At 42.2% G+C, this 14,391-nt stretch overlaps 1 protein-coding gene across 1 annotated transcript in view; it reads right to left on the bottom strand.

Annotated features, from left to right (window-relative positions):
- Nucleotides 1-14,391, bottom strand: part of LOC126565725 (guanine nucleotide-binding protein subunit gamma-e) — a 377,807-nt gene that overhangs the window by 340,007 nt on the left and 23,409 nt on the right. The gene's annotated exons all lie outside the window — the stretch shown is intronic.

Here is a 14,391-nt window from a genome sequence, read left to right as displayed (position 1 = left end):
GAAAGTGTGCAAAGAAAACGCAGGGATTGGAAAGATTGACGGTGCAGTGATGCATGAAAATTAGACCATGTGACGCTCTGTGCGCAATGGGCCGTGTTATGCTTGATGTTGGTAGCGTTCAGTGCTTTAGATTAACTAATGTAATTCTATTTTTACACCCACCAGCATAGCATGCAGACCAAGTCGGAGGGATTAGCATGGGAGCAAGGGACGCTTTAAGGATAAGTTTGAAATTAGATTGAACATGGTTAAGGCAGAAATTTAAAGAACATTTCACGCCCAACGTAAGCTGTTGTGTCACATATACTCTCTTTATCCAGCATTGAATTGTCTCCATCTACTCTCTTGTTCCACATGTTTCATTTTACGCTAATATTTCATTGCTTCATCGTCAAAAGCTTGAAACTCTTTCCAACAATTGACTGCTTACGGATGCATTCAACTGCTCAAACGCCATTTCGATGTAATGCTAACCGATCGTCCGATTTGATGTTCCCATCGTAGGTAGCCACTTGCATCAATCGCCTGAAGTGTGCTCAATTGAGCCCCGAAATGGCAGCATGATGATGATAGCAGGGTAGCACACAATTGTCCGACTCACAACAAGGAGAACTCTGCTAGAGTTCGGTGCGGCAGCAACCGGAATCCAAGGATGCGAAGGAATCCAAAGTCAAAGTCGGCAACAACTAAAGCACATCATCGTGAAGCGAAAAGTGCAGCTTTCGGAACGATTTCCAACAAGTTTCGTGCCGTTTGAACTTTACTTCAAAGCATACTTCTATCAACCGTTGATAGTATTGGAAACGCGCGCAGAAGCTGCGATTTGCGTTGCCGGAAAATCCTGACAGAAGAATTCGGAGAAAAGAAGGTACTTGGGTACAACGTACAATTGTAAGACATTTTTCATCCCCTTCACGAGGAATGAGTCTGTTTTGCATGGGCAATAAAAAAGGGCCTTATGAATGGAGTGTGGCATGAATGGCAGCAACGATCGCAATGTTGCTCGCTACTTCCACCGGTACATTCACCAACACACCATTGAACAAGTTCTTCCGAAAACTGTCGATGAAGAAAACGTCTGAGTAACGTTGTGACGTACCTACAATTCAAATGCTTAACGTCACTTGTTATCGGTTCAGTCTGGTAAAGGTCGGTAAAATAATGATTGATCTAGGATTAAATTCACTAAAGTGTCTTGTTGGATTGTAAATTTTGTTAAATGCAATTCGGTGCTGGAACGTAGATCGCGTTAAGAAATGCTTTAATCAGCATTTCGACACTATTTTGGATATACAAAAGGCAACTTTAAATTCGTTTCTTTTTGTTCGGTCTAAATCGCTGTCTGAGGTATCGAAACGTAGCTTTAGAGTTAAAATAACTTTTTTCCGAGAAAAGAAAACCACATTGCACACTTGTCTCTTAAAATATGCATCTTTCAGAGGAATAGTACAGTAAAGCTCTGTGAAGCGGGAATGGAAATAAAAAATGGCAGAAAGTAAAAACGCTCTACTTTAATCACACTCTTCGTCTATCGCATCATATTATCCGTTATTTTTCTTAATTCAGTTTCTCGACACCTCACCCACTCAGCATCACCCTACTTCTGCGCATCACTCCTAGCGGTCTTCCATCTTCCTTGCACCGTTATTCTTTTAACTTGGCCCAACACATACCTTGTTGTCCCGGTTCGGAGATTCTAGCACACAAGCTTGCATTTGCATAATTTCAAAATACAACCGTAGCAAATCTGATAATTTTTAAATTATTCCTCCACCAGACACAAAGACTCACTTGGGATGCTTGTCTTCGTTTTGGTTTTTTGCGTTGTTAGTTCCAAATAAGCTATTCTGTTCCGAGTGATGTCCATCGAGATGCAATGCTTGCGACGGAAGTACGAACCTTCACAACGCAGATAGAATGGAACGTTGAGGAGCGTTATTCTGATGGAAAAAGTTTTCCTCTTGGGTGCACTTGGTCACAAGGTGTCGGTAAAACCGTGAAAGCTTTGATAGTCTAACAATGCTGTAGCACGTTTTCAGAGCTTTATTCCTTTATTGCTCTCCTTAAAATTTAACTTGTTTTCCAAGATTTGGCGTTTTGAACGATAAATCAGCCCAACACCATCGCACAGTATGCGTTAATGAGTAATAGTAATGGCGAATAGAAAAGCTAATAAGCAATGCTTTATCAACAGGTCGAAATGGTGGGAAATCGTGCCTTTCGTGCATGTAATATGTATTCCCGAATGGATTTCGGTAGATGCAAATGTGCGTTATACCATACACACATTAATCATATTCGCCAAGACTTCGGATAGTCGAGTTTCCATTTCCATAATGTTATCGACGCTTACACAAAGCCTCGCTTGGCTGTGGTGTCCATTATTTGATTATGATAGTGTCCACTCATCTATCCATCGATCGATGTTTGGTAGGTAAAGCAGATTTATTCGCCAAGCTTACCCTGCTAAAGACTACCGTCTGATCCGGATCCGAGTTGTTTGTCTACTTGCATTTCCCTATGTCACGGAAGAAGTGGAGGAAGCGCACCACCAGTGCTTGGGTGGGTGGGCTGCTGGGACGAATTCAAGAATAGAACTTAGCCTCGCCCCCCCCCCCCCCCCCCCCATTCTATCGATTACAGTTACACACAGTCCCAGGTTTCATTTGCATTCACGCTTTGCAACCACCGTGGGAACGGATGCTGGTACTACATCGTGCTGCACCATAATGGTACGATAATGCAAATGTGGTGCTTGTAACTCACTACACTCATTTTCTTGCCTTTCCACTTCCCGCTGCCACGAAAGGTGCGAATTTCTTGCGTGCGTTGCTTCAACGGGGGAGCATAAATCATGTTTTCCCTCGCGTGGCGTAAAGATGCATCCCGTTCCCTGCGGTGCAGCCACCGTAATCCGTTGGTAGATATATTGAAACATACGTTGTGCCATCCGGACTTCGGAGAAGTGAGTATTTATTTGCTTAATCAGTGGTTTATTTATGGAGTTCTGCTACGACAATTGGATCTGTACTGACATTATCGAATGATTTCGTTCCAAGTAGGGTTATCAAAGAAACTAAATAAAATATCGCGTTTAAGGTGCAAGAAAACTTTACCATTCTTTTCACAAAGGTTACCGCTATCACCTTTACTTCTTCTAATTTTCTTGGCTTAACGACTTCTAAGGTCATGCCGGCCATCGAAATGGCTTACTAGACTGCCGATAATACGTAGTCGGTTAGTCAGTTCTCACTACGGAGTAAAGGTCCGGATGGGATTTGAACCCCGGTCCTGCCGTTTGAAGACCGGCGCCGCTGTCGCCTACACCACCCCTCGAAACCTCGTCACTAACCCTAAACAGTTACTTTTCCGAAAAAACACCATAAGGGATTTTTTTATTGATGACGCATCCCTAGATATGTCTTCTATCGAAATGTTCTCTTTTTTCACCTTTGATCTTTTTGAGACTTCGCCTAAGTGGGCTCGCTGGGCTCGTCCAAAGAACGCTTAACAAAGCTAAATCTGCTACGCAACGAACACATTTTTGTAGGGAAAGCAACTAAGCAGTTTTATTGCAACTCAAACAGAGTATGGATAGGATGAGAAGGGCAATAGAAGAGCGACCATTTAGTTTTTTGCTCAAATATCCACAGAGAAATATTCGAAAACCACGGTTGTATTCACCAAAATTCTCACTCTCTTCTTCACATGAAGCAACCGCGACAATGCGACACTAATTAGACGCGCACCGTTGCTGATGCCAACTTTATGAAGGCTTTAACGATAAGGTCTGCCGGGACAATTAAATAGCATCGCGGGAGTATCTCAGGTCTCTCGAACGTAGGGGCGATGAGAAACGGAAGAAAAATAGTGAACAATGAACAGGGACACAGCTTGTAAGAATGATGCTTATTAAAAGACATTAAAAAGGGTTTTTTTGGTAAGATATTGTAATGACGTCTTAATAGGGCGTGACAATATGTTTTGATGGCGCGAAAGATATTACGTGCTGTAAAAAGAAAACTACATTTTGGCCTGCTGCACTTTTTATTGCGAGTTTGCTGGGTGAGATAAGGATGGATAATTCCTGTAATAAACATGATTTTACTACAGTTCTTTGTCAAGTGCCAAAAATTGATCAACAATAAAACTCTTACCGATTAAATAGTTTGTTTTAGCTATAGTAAAACACCTGCTGTTTGTGCGATAATTTAGAAACATTAATACATTTTTGTAATCTCGTTGAGAGAGCAAACCAAGTCTATCCCCGATAGTCTTCGCAGGACAGCAATTCCCAGCATTTTTGTGAAAAAGTATGGCCATTGTAACAGCAACCATTTTTACTGACTGACGGATCCTCATCAGAGCAGGGCATCGGTTTTGGCGTATATAACATTGTATCCGAAGCATATTTCCAACTACGCCAGCCATGCTCGATATAAGTAGCGAAGCTGGCTGCAACCTTTTACGCCTTGTTGATTATACATAAGTGCTTGTCCTCCAGACGAGTAATTTATATTCTCCTACAGTTTAAGCGCTATCGAAGCATTAAAATATGTGAAGGCTTTAAGAGCCCGGACTACTTCGTAAAAGAAATATTAAAGGTCTTAAGCTCATTGTTTGAGAAATCATTCCGGATATCTCTTGTTTGACTGCCTGCACATTGCGGTATCTTCGGCAATGAAAAGGCAGACCAATTCTGCCTACACGAAATCCTACCTCACGAGTACTTGTGTGCCCCACAGTCTCTCTGCATGGCTCGGTGGCAGAGTTTGTTGGACACCGATGAACTCGGGAGGTTTCTATATTCGATCATTCTAATCATTTCGCTTTGGGCGCGCATCTCCAGCGTATAGGACAGGTCGACTCCAAAATATGTGGCTGCGGCCTCGGATATCACGACATAGATCATCTTCTATGGTCTTGTGTGGAATACGATGGTGCTCGATCCGCCTTGTTGACGCAGTCCGGGGCGTTGGAAAGTTGTCAAATACTCCAATTCGGGACCTGCTGGGAGACTGCGACAAAGTCTACCTGAGAGTAATCTTTCTCTTCTGCCGTGCTAACGGATTATTAATATGATCCCCTTCCCCCACTACTCCCACTGTTTGTCTGTCTTATATGTGTTGTACCTCGCTTGTATAAATGATGATGGACAAATGGATGAATGAATGTATGAATGAGTACGATGCGTGAAGGGTTGGGTACCATATGGAAAAGTTGCACTGGCCGATGCTATGGATGGACAAACCAGCGACAGGGAGAAGAAGGACACGAACGAGACTTCAAGATTGGACACAATCTCCTTGACCTTCGAAATGGAAAACGATCAAGACCCCCGCTACCATCACGACTACGAGCATGGAACCCTCACCAATAACCCCGGGATAAGTTGCCCTCACACGATAAGACCCTCGCTATGAACACGACTTTGGATTTGGATGACGAAATATACGCAACGGAACAACCGAGCACACCCGGGATATGGTGCCCTTTCAAGGCTCGGAGAAGGAACTGTCTCCCAGCAAAGATGAACGGAGAATATTACTTTTAAGTTTATTGTAAGCAATACGGCCTGGCCGTCCTTTATGAATAAAAAAAAAATATATTTTTGTCGAGCAATACGACCAGCCCGTATCTTTGCCGTCATAAACTGATACCTACCTTCAAGGGACAAGGGGCTTAATTCATCACTGGCTCGAAGAGCTCGTCATTGTAGCGGCTCCATCATTATCCTCCCACAACTAAGAGATCGGGAGATCCTTGGGAGCTTCTTCGCCCTGAAAGATTTATTATGTATGATATTTTAGATTTATATTTGGCAAAATATTTTCTTTTCTTTAGAAAACATGGGCAATGTACAAGCATCATATATGTATAAATTAGGAAATTTATATCTTTCCCTAGGGAAACGACGTCATCAAGTTTTGCTGTCAAAAAACTTCAGTGTATTGTTAACGTGATAATAGAATTACCCACGCTTCTCAGTTTGTTGTCTTTGGTGTTCGTTGATTCTGCCATACCGCTGAAGAATCCGTTGTAACATTCAAAGAGTTTTTCCTGCTGCCTATCTGGCCACCGTTTGGAAACTTTTCATCGCCTGCCTTTCTTTCCCTGTTAACGTCTACACGCATCGAATCGCATCTCAAACTTTTTAGAAGACGTACGTCCATTCTTCACCTAAGCCGTAGTTCCGTTGACAGTTTTTCCATTCACTTGCTGCTACAATTTCACCGGTTGTGCTGCGCGCAGCCAAACATGCAAAACTGTCCCTACCATCCATTTTTAAACGTACGGACGGAATTTCCAATCTCAAAACGTGTCAATAACGACACATTCCTGGTTGACTCCATGCCGAAGAATGTAAGCAAGTTCTCGGACCGGTGCTGCACTTGTTTTTATTTGTTCTATCCGACGCTTTGCAAAAAAAAAGGTTTTACTCTTATCCTGACACGATCGTTTCCCTGGGAACACCTTTCAGCCTCTTCGAAAGCCACCGAACCGTAACTGACAATTCGAAGCTCTTTCCCGTCCATGCTACGTTTGGCTCGAGTCGGGAACGTTCCGTTTGGCAGCTGACGGTTTCAGAACTAAGTCATTTGAGGGCGGCCTAGTTAGAGGACAGCATTCCAATGTGAACCAAAGCATAAACGATTTCGCTGCAATCGGCCGCTTTGTCGCTCGTTTTGTGTCGGAATTTGAAAGTTTCGAGCAAAACGTGCTTCCATAATTGCACGGTATGCCACCGTCAGGGAACCCTTGGTTCTTGTGATTCTGGCTCGGATGAAGGGTTTTTTCCCTCAATTTTAACATTCACATTCCAATGTTACGAGCAGGCAGATATCGATGGATTTTGATTGAAGCTTTCCACACGGACCTTTTTTGCTTCGAAGCTTTCAAGCGCTCAAACTTAAAATGTCATTTACACTCAAATAGGATTTCAGACATTCTTTAGATAAGAATGCAAATGCAATATTATTTCTTTTCCTTATTTAACAGGATGCCAAAAGCATTGCAAACATTTTTACCAAAACTGTTTTTATTTTTGTAATTTTCCTAATGAAAGAAGTCGGAACAGAAACGCTTTACCAACGAAATTGCTCGTTGAATGTTTACTTTGCTTGAAAGTTATTGGTATCAAGTCACCTAAACAGGTGTGTTATACGATCCTCTTGTTATTAAAAGTAGTGACATTCTTTATTATGCTTTGTTATGCGAGGGAAACTGGTAACAAGTTTAATAACAAGATAGGTGATTTAAAATTTAAAATATGAAAAAATCATGAAAATGGAACTTATTTACTAACTTATCAGGCGTTACAACTGTTTTGCGGTCTTGGCCTGCCGCAGCAGAGTCCGGAACCGCTCACGGTTCCGCGCCGTCGTCCGCCAATACGTTATCCCGGCCTTGATGGCGGATGATTCCACGCCATCCTCCCAACTCATTTTGGGCATACCACGCCTCCTCTGTCTGTATGGAAGACCTAAAAGGACTTTCTGAGCTGGGTTGTCCGGTGCATTGCGTATAACATAGACGGCCCAACGGAGGCTGGCGAGCCTAATTCGCTGCACGACGTGGAGGTCGTCATACAGTTCGTACAGCTCGTCGTTTTAGCGGCTCCCTCCATTTTCCTTCCACACATACCGTGCCAACGATCCATCTGAGCATCTTGCTCTCGAACGCGGCTAAGAGGGCTTCGTCTGTTTTGGACAGGGTCCATGTCTCAGAGGCGTATGTGAGGTATATATCTGTATATGTATGTCTTTTTTGAGGTGATATGTTTCCTAAGGCTATAGAATGACCGGCTGGCGGCCAGCATCCTAGCGCGCAGCTCCGTCTCTACGATGTTTTCGATGCTGACTTTTGACCCGCGATAGGTGAAGTTTTGGACGACTTCAAATTTGCGGTCACATATCCGTACATCACCTCCACGTAGTTCCGGTTTTCTTAGTAGGGCCGATGAAGGTGTCACCATGAATTTGGTCTTTGCCTCGTTAATCTGCAACCCGAGGTTTTCTGCCACCTGCTCGATGCTTTGGTAGGCCTCTTTTGCCTGTGAGACCCGCACACCAATGATGTCTATAACACCAGCGTATGCCAGGATCTGGGTTGACTTATAGAAGATGGTTCCCGAAGTCTCCACCTCCGAGTCACGGATGGCCCTCTCTAGCGCCAAGTTGAATAGGAGACAGGCGAGCCCATCTGCCTGACACAGGCTTTTGGTGGTAGCAAAGGATCCTGAGAGTTTTCCATCCACCTTCACCTGGCATGTGACGTTGGTCATGGTAATTCTAACAAGCCTGATCAGTTTGGCCAGGATTCAAAAGAGCTCATGGCCTCGTAAAGTTTTACCCTGGCTATGCTATCATATGCGGGCTTGAAATCTATGAAGAGATGGTACGTGTTCAACTACTGTTCAACCATCTTCTCCAAGATTTGCCACATGGTGAAGATCTGGTCAGTGGTAGATTTTTCGTTACGGTATCTTCTATGATAATTTTCAACTATCCGTTCAACGAATGGGACAAGCTTATCTTGAAGGATTAGGGAGAATATTTTGTAGGCGGTATTCAACACCGTAATACCCCTGTAGTTATTGCAGTCCAACATATCTCCCTTTTTGTATATGGGATAGATGATGCCGAGATTCCAATCACAAGGCATCGATTCGTTATCCTATACCTCAGTCACAAGTTGATGAACCTCATTTCATCTAGTAAGGCACCCCCGATTTTGACCAGTTCGGCTACAATTCCGCCGGTTCCTGGTGCCTTATTGTTTTTTAACCGACGGATAGCTATTCGTATGTCCTCGATGTCAGGCGGCGACGGTACATCCGGCCCGTCTGCTAGCGGAGCCTCTAGCTGTTCGTTTAACTGGTCGTTAAGTAGTTCATCAAAGTACTGAGCCCATCGCGAAAGGACCTCTGGCTGGTTACTGACCAGATCACCATCTTTTTTGCGACAGCAGTTCGCTTTAGGTATGAAGTTGTTTCGGCGGCCTGCTATCGATTAGTAAAACTTTCGAGTGGTACCGTACGCCATTCTGATCTGTTCGAGTTCCCGCATTCCCTGCTCTTCCCAGGTGTGTCTTTTGGTGCGGTGAACTCGTTTTCTTATGGAACTACTTTTCTATAGAAAATGGAACTTAGAGTTATTTTAAAGTTTTATCGAATATTGTCAAACATGCATTGTTTCTCACTTCACAATTCTATGTGGATTGATTTTGTTCTGTTGACTTCTTTGCTGGGTATGCTGCACCAATCAAAAGGTATCGAGGAAAATTTTTATCTCCCCACAATACCTGACCGCCAGGAAGTTTAAAAAAGAAACCAAACTCAGACGCTCCAACAACTTGCCCAGCCCAAATCGCTAAAGCCTGGTAATCTACCGTGCTTGTCAATGCCTTTTCGGCTCAATCGTCTTTAAACTTAAGGCACAAAGCCTTTCCCATAAACCCCCATTCAAAGCTCATGACGAGCAAGTTTTATCACAACTATAGCTATTCCCATGCGACATATCTCCTCACTTGTGGTAAGTTTTTTTGAAAGTATAAAAAAACGAAACTATTCTTAACCAGACACAATACTAAAACTATCCCCGAGTATGGCTTTCAAGCTGACAGTCTCCCCCGGAAAAAAATGTCGTATACCAGATGAGTCAACGTACACTGTACACTGTAAACTTAGCTAATGGAATGCTTTCGGTCGTTCGCACTTTTTTTGTTGCATGCTAAGTTCAGCTTACGTGTGAGTAAAGGACGAGAGAAATTAAAATCACAACATTCCGTTCATTTGCAGAGAAACTTTTACTGTTCAATTAAAGTTCTCGGCCATTCGCTCAGCTGCTCCTGCGGTTTGTGGTAACCGCATTCGGCAAACTCGGAAACCTTGATGCCTTAACCCAAACTAAGCTGATGTCAGGATTCAAATGATGACTGCTGGAACGCAATCAACGCCAAATGGGGAAGCAAAGTGGATAGCTGCTAGGTAGTTGAGATTTGCCCGTTTCCGCCACACCCTTGCGGCACAACGGCACATGATTGCCTTAAGCTTAGATATGGGAACATTTTTTCGCTCTTCCCCGGTACTCAATTTCCTGTGGCGAATGAACTGTTCTGCGAGCGATTCATTGAATCAGGAATCGGAGCTATTTTGTAAACTATTTTGGTGCGACGGTGAAGGAAGTTGAAGCCAAAGTTAAATCGCATTCCGAACGATAAGTGAGAACATACACCATTACATCCGACCCTATTGGGTAGAGGTTGCTAAGCGTTCGGCTGCAAGCAGACAGCCGCAGTTGCAAATTGGCTAAACTTGTTCGAATTAAGCCATTGCTCTCGATGAAACTACAAAGAACCAACGCTAGCAACCGAGTCCGAGTTGACAATTGCCGATTTTTGTTGTTGTTGCTCTCTTCTATTCTCGTATAATCTGGAAGAGCAGGTGAGCTGTGGTGAGATAAAAAATTTCAAAAGCCTTTTACAGCTTGAGCAATTCACAGCAGTGCAGCAGGCATAAAAACGTGTTTATTCGGTAAGCACAGGCAATTATTACAATTTCTCTCTCCCGAAACGATGTGGTTACCCGTGGCACATAAAATTACCATGAGTGGGAGCCTGACGCTAAACACGGAATTAGCAAGGCACTGTTTTATTCAAAATTGTATGCAAACTTCTGAATTGATCACAAGCAAACTAAACATCAAGAACAGCAAAATTATTTTTTGTAGTGTAAAAATAACATACCTTTTAACCCGTAACCGTAATTTAAACGTAACCCAGAAAACATGTTTGTACGATTGTACGTAATGTGAACTTATCATGCTGAAATATTCTATCTAATATACAAGAGAAATAATACCTCACCAAGTTATAACAATATACAAAATAAAGCAACAGCTCAGGCGAAGAAATTTGCGTTGTGTGAATTTCTGCAAACGATCATTTTTGAAAGCTAACTGAAAAGCAACTGACATGAACGATCATGACAAGCGTAAAACTCGTTGCTTAAAAATCCTTTAACAACCCAAAAAACTAGAAATTCATCTTTTTTTTTTACAGCAACAATTTACTCGACGTTCACGCATCACCATCCAACGTATGAAATTGAATCCTCGCGTACCCAATACCTGTTTGTTTGGGTGGGAAGTGTTTTGTTTCAATTTGAACCGGGCGGGAAAGATTTTTCAGAACTCCAGTACGAGGGTAAACGGTGCACGAACACAATCCTAGCGGTTTGACATGTTATTCTACCCGTACTCGGTTGTTTTATTTCAAACTCTTCTTTTTTACATCTGTTGTCCACGGTGAACGTAGCAATAGTTCTGAAAGCAGTTGCTGGACATGCTGCTAGCTTTGGAAAATGTGTCACCAACAGGCCGACGAGTTCGGGCGATTGGCTTCATCATGTCAATCGGAAAAGCGTTAAACCGACACGCTAACGTTGATAACTGGAGCATACGAAGCGTCTATTTGGATAGCTTTGTTTTCGCAGTAAAAATGGTTCTCAGGTTGCAAATAAAATGCGGTTCTCTTGTTCAAAGACTATTGTATGGAATGGATAATTTTGGAAAAACTAAAGAGATCTCCAGCATAGGAATATGTTCTTACATTTAATACGCGAAACATAATTTTAGTGAGGCAGAAAATTAATTCTCATCACATTTTATCTCTCTTCTGTTAGTCTAATTATTTTGTAAATCACATACAAGTTTAACTTTTTTTTATTCTAAGCATTTCAAGTGATATATCAATCCTGCTTGCCTGTTATTATATTCTAACAATCATAGAGACAAGCATGAGCCTTTCCTCGCCAATGCTGAAGCTTTATTTAATAACACTTAGCTTAGCTAACCGCTCCCAATATTGAACTATCTTGTGTGTTTACACATTCCTTTCATTCCACCCATTGATGCATCTTCAAATTTCCGTTCATCGAGAGGGTCTCCAACGCATTTAGCATCGACCTATGAAATTGATTACGCATTCAAAACACATTTCCCCAATTATAGTTCCATGCTCTCACCTTCTGGCCCAGTTCCGTTTGATCTGGTTTGTTTTCATCGATGCACAAATCTCCTTAATTGATTTTAACTTTTCTGGGACATACAGCAAAGTTGAAGACGATCAGGATTTATGCTAATACCGCTTACCAGATCGTATAGCATATGCATCGAATAGCAAATACGAAGCGACTGGTCTTGCAGCAGTATCATCTCTAGGGAAAGAGGTTGCCGTGTACCGTAACCTTTTTATCCAATCTGAATTGATGCGTCTACATAGATCGTTACGTGTTGATTGGGAATTGTTTACCGTAATACCGTAATTCTATGCCTGTGAACGGCTGAATTTGAAGCAAGCAGAACCGATTACACGTCCTAGCTTGTGGTGCAATGTGGTGGAAAGGAAAGCAATGCTTCAATAAAACACCACCAGGGAGGACGCCGAAAACCACATCGATGAGTTGTAAAGGTACCTTCGATCGTTTGATAGACTGAACGATTTGAGCGATTGGAAATGGTATTTGATGGTTGTACGGCTTACTGAATCCGACAGCTGTTTGTGGTATCGTAACAACCTTCCGCATTGGGATTGTTCGAATTGCAATCTTATCCAACAATGAGAACTGCATCGGGCAGCTCGTTTTAAGGTGTTTGGTATGCTGCATGCACACCAGGATGGCAAAACATATGCAAATCAATAAGACCAAGGTTTTGCTTATGAAGGAATAAATCGATCCTACTGCAAACTATCCCACCTGCCACCTTGATGCTATGTGGCTGAGCTAACTACCGTAAGTTAACAAATAAATCACCTGTTTACCAATGATTATCTTGTTTTTTCTACAATTCTAGCAACAAATACTCAAACAAATGACCTAAATAACGATTTTTGATTCAATAAAATTTACATAAGTATTGCCATTCGGCAGCTTATCTCCAAACAGGAATTTAAATTAAAGATTTAATTCCAGCAATACACCCAGCCCATCCATAAAGAAATAAAAAAAGAACCAAAAAAGAAGTGAAAAAAATAAAATACATTGTCTGTACCAAATAATATTCTTAGTAAAATGTGTTTGTCATGTATTACCCAATGAAACGTATTTTGAAATTTCAAAAGCAGAAAAACAGAACACAAAATAGTAATCCAATTTGCAAAACACTTGCTTTGCGCGCAGATCACGTCTCATCGCGTGGAAAATGGAAATTTCGCTTCATCGTTTCAGCCGACGCTCTCTTCTCGGACGTTGCTCTTCATCAAAGCAATTTGCTTTGATTTCCAAATTTCTTTTGCAAAAGCCCCATTCACAAGCCATGATGACAACGCAATAATCAGCGCAATACGATTAACGATTATCAAACGCAAAAGAGGTTCAAGATGAAAGTTTGACCGATCAAGACTCTCTGTTTCTTTGAACTTTCAATTACCTTTTCAGCTCTGTTCACGTGCACAATTTACTTACTGCTAATATCGTACTCCTTAACGAGAGACTTTCTCGCAATATCCTCCTGTGGTCCTAAATCTCGATGGTATACAACACTTGCCCAAAGCTCAATTCAACCAGATACTTTTAGGTGCTGAAAATAGCCCATGCTTTGGTTCGTGAGCAATACGACGAGTTTGTTTCCCGCCTTATCTAACTGTAGCTGTGTCTATATCGACGAACCGTGTCCGCTTTTTTGCGTAGGTTTTCTTTTCCACTCATCCATCCGTGAACAGGCTCGTGTCAATCACGTTGAAAAGTAATTTTAGACACAAACTACAACAGTTTTTGTTAATCGTCGAAGGTTAAAGCTGAGTTGAAGATGCTCTAGATTGCTCGAGCAGCAAAATCAATAGATTAATATGAGCACTCAAAAATCTAGATTGGTTGGAGTAGTAAGCATCCATATTACAGAAAATAATTGGTATAATTTATATTTCATGAACAAGTATGGTCATTTAGACCAAAAAAGGCAGTACTACACTGATGGATCATCGTCTGAGGAAGGCATTGCTATTGCTATTGAAGCACTGAGATCTCTGAAGACTGTTAAGAGTTAGGATTTCCTCACCATCAAAATCGTTCAACTGCTTGGCTCAATGTTCGATAAGGCGTTTAAGATCTCGCTAATTTGGGTCCCTTCTCTTTGTGGAATTCCCGGCAATGAGAAGGCATACTCATTGGCCAAAACAGGCGTCGAAGATGGCGCTGTTTACGACCGACCAATCTCGGCTCAGGAGTTCCTTCGTTTTCCACAGCAACTTTTCCTGTCTCGCTGGCAGAGCATGTGGGAGGCGGATGAACTCGGGCGTTTTCTCTTCTCGATCTCTCCGCAAGTGTCCCTGCGGCCTTGGTTCGATGAGCTCTCTGTAGACCGGGCATTCATACGAATGATGTCTCGACTG

This window comes from Anopheles maculipalpis, chromosome 3RL (assembly GCF_943734695.1).
Source record: "Anopheles maculipalpis chromosome 3RL, idAnoMacuDA_375_x, whole genome shotgun sequence".
In the NCBI taxonomy this organism is placed as follows: Eukaryota; Metazoa; Arthropoda; class Insecta; order Diptera; family Culicidae; genus Anopheles; species Anopheles maculipalpis.
Note: the sequence above shows the minus strand (reverse complement) of the source record. Positions and strands in the feature narration are given on the sequence as shown.